Source organism: Pyrus communis, chromosome 3 (assembly GCF_041283825.1).
Source record: "Pyrus communis isolate YQ-2024b chromosome 3, ASM4128382v1, whole genome shotgun sequence".
Classification (NCBI taxonomy): domain Eukaryota; kingdom Viridiplantae; phylum Streptophyta; class Magnoliopsida; order Rosales; family Rosaceae; genus Pyrus; species Pyrus communis.
The window spans coordinates 17,972,459-17,979,741 of NC_142567.1; the positions used below are offsets into that span (position 1 = coordinate 17,972,459).

Here is a 7,283-nt window from a genome sequence, read left to right on the forward strand (position 1 = left end):
GTTAGATACAAATCTGTGAGAAGCTTGTTAAATAAAGAGGTTGTATCTTTGGACTATGTGAAGTCGGAAAAGAATATTGCTGATCAATTGACCAAAGGTCTATCTAGGAATGGAGTCCTAGAATTGTCGAGGGGGATGGGCTTAAACCCATAAGGAAGTCACCTAGGGAAGAAACCCAACCTTTGTGATTGGAGATCTTATGAAGAAGGTTCAATGGGTAGAAACAATCCATATTGCATGACTTATATTCAAGTACTCTAAAATAGGAGATTTGAAATAAAATCCCCTGCACATTCCAATGACGTTTGTGCTGATGATATGTGATGTTAAGGAAGGACATTGTCCTGAATGAGTTCCAAGGCAGGCAATCTCCCGCAGAGTACAGATCACATGTACTCTTGGAGGACTCACCTAAGTGAGAGTAGTCGTGAGGCCGCGACTGTGAGAATTGGGTTGTTCTCTAAAAACACTCATGCGAATCAAGATTAAGCGCATGGCCATTAATATCACTAACCCGCACCAAAGTTTTGATCAATACTATGTGTGTCATATGTTGTAATCTGAATTAGAGGAATCTAGTTCAAGACTTAGTTCACTATGATTCCTTCAGATGAAAACTATGAATACTAAGTGTAGGTGACACCTACACCCATTGCATAGCATACAAATTGCCCAAACTTCCGTTTCTTCAATTGTGTCTTTTTTATTCCTCATAGAGTTTTGAATCTTGTGAGGGATTGTTGGTTATTTTAAATATTTTAATAATATTTTATTTTAAAGATTCAAAACTTATTATTATTTTATTTTATTTATTTTCAATATTTAAGGGTTGTGTTTTATTTGAAGAGTTATATTCCTTTTAAAAGGGTATGAGAAGTTCTTTAAATAAGAAACCTCAGACAGAAAACAAATGCGCTAAGCTTTGGGTTGTATCTTGGAGTTGTAGGCACCGCCATAACCTGCACATAGGGAGGTGTCTACAGCTTTAGAGCAATGACATCGCGCATCTCTTTGGTTCACAGGCCAGATATTCTTATTCCTTTTCTCTTAAATTAAATTTCATAAGTCTGATAGTGATTATACATTTGATTTGATATATTTGATCATATAAATAATTGATATATTTCTGCAATATATTTCATAGATAGAGGTAACATTAAAACTGTTTGGGAGAGCTTTTGATTCCTCTAATGATTCCGGAGTGTAGAACTTCAGTTGTGCTCTGTTAAGACTCAATCTCAACCCTAACTCGACCTTAATTATTGCACATAGAATAAGAGGGAAGGAAGTAGGAGAGAAGAAGCCGAGCTCCAATATTTTTGTATGTGATTTCTTTTGTTAAAACGGATATGTTCCATTTCTAGGAGATGGGCTCCTTTTATATCTATCCTCTCAAATCCTATTTGATCGCAACACTTCAATCCCACCATACAAGGACAAAAAGTGACAAACGAACTGTTCAAGAATCAAGACCTCAAAAATTTGTGAATTCATCCATAGTAAGTGGCTAGTGGTAAAGGCGTTGATTCCGGCTCTCAAAATACAAAAAAAAAAAAAAAAAAGGAAGGTCTTGGGTTCAAGGTTACAAGCTGATAAATCTAATTGACTGTGGACAGAGGGAGACTGAAATGTCTCTATGAGTTTTTTCGGCTCCTGAAATGAATGGATAACCGTAATTTACTACTAATTATCTCATTTTCTAAAAATAAATAAAATTGTAAATTGATGGAATCCTCCGTCGTAAGGTACACTTACACCTCCTCCACTTTTTCCTTTTTAGTTGACGCACCCAATCGAAAGAATGTGACCTCCTCCTCTCTCTTCCCTCAAATTCTCAAAAACCACCCAATTGAAAGAATGTGACCTCCTCTCTCTCTCTCTTCCCCCTCAAACTCTCAAAAACAGACAAATGAAAGTAGGCTAAGTGCTATATGAGGAAAAAAATTGGAGATATCCATAATTAGATCACTGAATCTGCACCTGTTTTTTTTTTTTTTTTTTTTTTGAGAAATTATCAGTTAATCTATACTTGAAATACAACTGTTTTTGCAAGCCATTTTATATTAGTCTTAACAAGAAACTTTGTTCAAAGATCTTCTCCGAATCTCTTTTGTTCAAAATTGAACGAACACGGTTTTTGAGAATTTCCAAGGATCCTCTTCGAAAATGATCCTCCTGGTTTGTTCACTGCCTACCCACCAATATTTGTCGTATCATGTCAATGTTTGCCTACCGCAAAATCACTTCCAGCAGGACATTTTGTGTAGGGCAGACGTCACCGAATAGCAAGTGGGTCCCCCGCTGAAGATCGTGAAAAAGGGTCTGAAAGAGTAATTGCTGACACTCTGCACCGACCGTTTTCTACAACCATCAAGTGGTCCCCCCAACCAAGTAAATTTCCAGCTGAATCACGAATTTGGCTTCATTATAGATAAAGCGTTGTGCCTCCCTGCTGATGGCCGATGTGGGACTTAGTTGTAGCTGCGGTTTTCAATTTTTTGTGTTCTGATGAACAGCTTGAAGGAAAAGGACTACAGGTTGGTTTCTTTGGTGATAGGGCTTTGAAATGTAGCCGATATATTTTTCTCTCATGCCTTTCTTTGTTCATGATTCGATATTCTGGTATCCTAGACGTAGAGGAACCACACCTCTACTGCGGTGACGATGCTGTAAGGGAGGCCATAAATTTCACCGGCTTGAAGGAATGAAAGATGATAGGCTTCCTGAGGTAAGTTAATTACTTCTTAGTATAAAGTTTGAAAAAAAGAAGGTTTTCAATTCCGCTAGATAAGGCCAACAAAGCATATAAAAATAAAATAAAAATACATATAGTGAATAATATTTACACTTGCCATTGCCCTTGCTTTTCCTAACAGGTAAAGTTGCATAAAGACAAGTACTGTTTAGAGTGAATAGTAAGAACAACTTACATGCCCTTGACCTCCAACCCACAAAACCCACTCTAGCAGTTCATAAAATAAAGGGCAAGTGGTGGGCCAACCACTACCTGCCCAAATGCCCAGCCTTCTCAAGCCTGGCATGTTGCCTTTGAACAAGCTGACGGCAGTGCTTATTTTAAATTTTTTATGTCTGGCAAATTTTATAGCACGCTGAACGAAGAAACAACTTTTCAGAGTATTAAATTTCCACTTAACCAAGGGAAAAAACGGTTAAAATGTGAGGAGAAGATTCTTCGGGATACAAAGTGTACGTTTGCATTACAGTGTGGTACAATGACACATGAGTGGTTGGCATTCTACACTCAAACCTGGTAAAAGAACACAAAGGTTTTTACAGTTCAAACATATTACAAGAATCCATATACTTCCACGGGCTCAGCCTAGTCATCGAATATCTGATGTCGTTCAAGTTCTGTAACATGTTCTGTTAGGAAGCTTACAGTTTGATTTCTCGTCACACTCTTGCTCCTACACTGTACCAACTGTTCCAGAAGACTACGAACAAGCTCATTAAGTCTCTGAATGTTCTTTTCTTGCAATAATATGATCTACAACAAGCCAAACATGTTAAATTAGAACTCTTGCAAAACCTTCAAGGCCACATAAGAACTCAGATCAATGATGAAGATTCAATTGAAAGATAGATTAGAAACAGATCATTACAGCAAATTAACAAGTCATTTTAAATCATGGTAACTGCAGATTAACATCTTTCATTCAGGCGACACTGCAACATACCAGTTTGCCCATAATAAACTACTTGTGTCCAACTAATGTTCATTCATTTCATCAGATTCATGGGAAGTCACGCTGCATCTACGAAACCGATAGGCCAAAAGAATCATAACATAAATACAAAATCACCCAAGCATGAAGCTTAGTGTTTGTGTTTGGCTCCTCGTTGCATTATCCCTGCCACTACGTAAGCTTGATAAGCGGATAACAGATCCATGGGGACCTATATATACATTATTCCAAGGATTCTACTTATAATAAATAGTAAAAAAAATTGATTAGAAACTAAGCACCGTCCGGGAAACAGATATATCAATAAATTGGCTACAAAGCGTTGTCTTTTTGTTGGTCAGAAACAAAATATCTGTTCATTCTAGGTGTAAGGGTTTAATTTTAGGGAGTTTTAACGAAAAACCCACGGTACTGTTCACTTTAACGAAAAATCACATTTTTAAACTAAAAAGTCAATCCTGATACTATTCACTTTACCCTTTATTTTGTTCTTATCATTAAAACTCAAAGTTTTCAAGCCCTTTTCATTAGTTTTCCTTTAATTTTACCCAGTTGAGTTCAGGAACTAATCAGAACAGTTTTAATTAAGCTGGGACTGTCTGTAAGCATATATTACACCTCATATCGGTTGTTTTAGTTTACTCTGATTTTTATCATAAAAAGACTTCAGCCTAATTCCTTTCTCTCTCATCTTGTTCTACTTCTCTTTCTAAGTAAGCTTCTATATTCTATCTGCCTCTGTTTTTTGTCCCTCTTCTACATATCAGTACCAAATTGCTCGTAAGGTAGAGAACTAGAGATACATACATAAGAGTCAAGCCAACACTCAATGGTCAAGGAACCTACACCAGTTTCCAATCCAAATGGGGAAAAAAACAAAGAACCTGATTGTACAGATGAGAACATCCATGGTTAATTACAAAGGAGGATAGTAACACGAAAGCTAAACGAGAGAAAAAGAGTGAGATATTGAAGTTCAGAAGTGGAAGAAACCTTTCAGAACAAATAAAGCACTCAATATCGAATATTTGAATGTACATACTTAGTAACCACTCTGTTCATGGTTCCTTACCGGTTTAATTGTGTAATTGTGTGGCTGAAAAGAAAAATAACATGACTCTTTCTTAATGATTTTGCTGCTTCCATGAGTAGACATTAGTCAATAATCCGACAGCACATACCAATGATGTTTCAATGACTTTAACCTCTCTCATACCAACAGTACATACCAAACGGAAAAAGTGTAAACAGCTTATAATTATCACTTATGCTCAGAAGAGTTGAACGCTTCTTGATTGATACAAGCCTGTCGGATTATCTTTTATTCAAGCAATCTATATACGGTCAAAATACACATGCATAGTTTTTGTGCCTCGAAAGAGAAGAAATCTGCTTGTTTCAAAGCTAATAATAGAGAAAACAGAAACACACAGGACTTAGGTGACAGCAAAGATCAAGTATTTGATCTCGCATTTTCCAAAGGGGAAGTGAGAGTAGAAATAAAAGTAGTTTCTGTTGGGGCAAGGCTGAATCAGGTAGGAAATTGTCTACGGTGGCAACCTCCATATATGCATTAAACATCGTCAAATGAAATAGGATAGAAAAGGAAAACAAAGAAACAAATTCACATGCTTGTAGTTACTAGTTCCTCAAGAATAACTGAGGACAAAACATATGAATGTGGTTTCAAGTAAAATTAGCCAGCATTCCAGCTAGGCAGCTACTGAAAAATAAAGACAAACCCGCACATATATGTCTACTATAAGCAGCTAACCTCAGTTCAAGAAATATTTTGTGACAATCAATATCTCCATATAAGCATCAAAGAATAAGGGAAGTTCAAAGTGAAGAAAGCACACAGAAATATGGACTTACTAAAAATAAATACAAACAAAGAATTACATGAATCAGGAAAAGGTTTATTACCTTCTCTTTCACAGCTACTTCCCTATTCGAGTTTTGATTCTGCTTTTAGGAGACGCTTGGAGTAGTGTCAAGATCAGGCACAACTTGTTGCTTCCACTCAAACTGGGAAGTGATTATGAGAATAAGAAGCAGAAAAACAAGCAGCACTGGTCTTGACATCGTCCGCAATTCTTTTATACCTGTTCAATAGTCAAACCAAGCAAAATAGGAATCACAAAAACAGACTAGGCATTCATCAACTACAAGTTATATTCTACTTCTATAGTCCAATTCGGGTTCCTAGTCTTGGAAAAGTGTTCGAGAAAGAAATCGCACTTGCACTCCATCTTCCTAGAAGTGACATAGAAGTTTACGGAAATTCTAGTGAATTGCCTTTGACAGAATAAACTGCCGTTTGGTAGCTTCAGCAAAATTCTTTCTAGTGAATGTTTCCTTGGTCATGCTGCTTCAACTTAGTACCAGGCGGCGACGAGAAAGGATTTCCCGTCTTTCACTTCAAAAGACATTTCCAAATAAGACTAAAGAAAGGTCGGCGTATCTTGGAGAATTTTACCACCAAAGGCTCTTAACACTCACCTGAATTCAACAAATTCAGAGAATTTACAGACTCAAGGAAAGTCTCTCTGTTTAAAACAAACATCCAATTTTTCGACACGTACATTTTTCGTACAAACTATTACCCCTTTGGAACAGATGAAGCACCTTCTACAGGAAATTATTACGACTTCAATTCAAGTGATTCAAGGTCCATAAAATGAGCAACTTCTGTCCCTTATGTCCCAGATATTCCCAGCAACCAAACAAACACAACATCAAGTGAAGCATGACTTGCGAAGATACGATGTCGGAGTAAAAGTTCAAACAATAAAAATCATAGGAAACAAACAAAAAAAACATTATAAGTAATCAGACAACATTGCAAAAATCAAGTCCAAAGCAGTTCAATTGTTTGGGTCTGTCCCAACCAATCCAATCCAAAAACGATACGATTGAAAGCTTGAAGCGATACAAGTTTCCCTTCCTAGCATTTAAGTTTTCCCGGGAAACAAACAGAACCCAGGAAAGGAAAGTCAACCAAACAATACGAAATTAGCTGACGCGAATTGAAATGGAAGGGAAGACTTACAGATGGGCAGCAGGGGCAATAAAACCCTAACTTCATGATTGATCACTCCAATATGGGTTGAATAGGACGTTTGCCGAAGCTTTGAATTTGATTGAATAAGAATCGATTTTCAATTCTTCAGGCGGACACTAGAAAACGGACTTTTAAGTGCGTTTAAGCTTGCTTCCAGTGCTTATTCTAAAAGTCCTTTTACTGTAACACGTTAACAAAAAAAAAAATTTAAAGGAGGTATCCACTACACATTAGTGGCAGACTAATCTCTCCCTATGCAGCCTAGATGTTATTGCGTAATTTGGCTTCGGTATCAAATGCTACGTCAAAACAGGGCCCGTGACTCCCAAATATGTATCTATAGGAGTTCGAACTCTTGTTAAGAGTTTCAATTCTTTACTCGCTTTCCACTTAACCAATCCGTTAAGGTTAACATGTTAACAATTTAATTCAAATTTCAAGTGCAAACATTCTAGAAAAGCACTTTGGAACTATTTTGAAAAGTGTACCTGGTCTCTACATCAGTTAGTACT

General features: G+C 36.8%; 1 pseudogene across 1 annotated transcript; it reads right to left on the reverse strand.

Annotated features, from left to right (window-relative positions):
* Positions 1-3,117: 3,117 nt before the first annotated feature.
* LOC137716264 (uncharacterized) lies at positions 3,118-5,809 on the reverse strand (annotated as a pseudogene). Its single transcript, XR_015960800.1, has 2 exons — positions 5,634-5,809; positions 3,118-3,508 (listed from the first exon to the last, which is right to left on the reverse strand). The product of XR_015960800.1 is annotated as an uncharacterized LOC137716264 (transcript).
* Between the last annotated feature and the right edge of the window lie 1,474 nt (positions 5,810-7,283).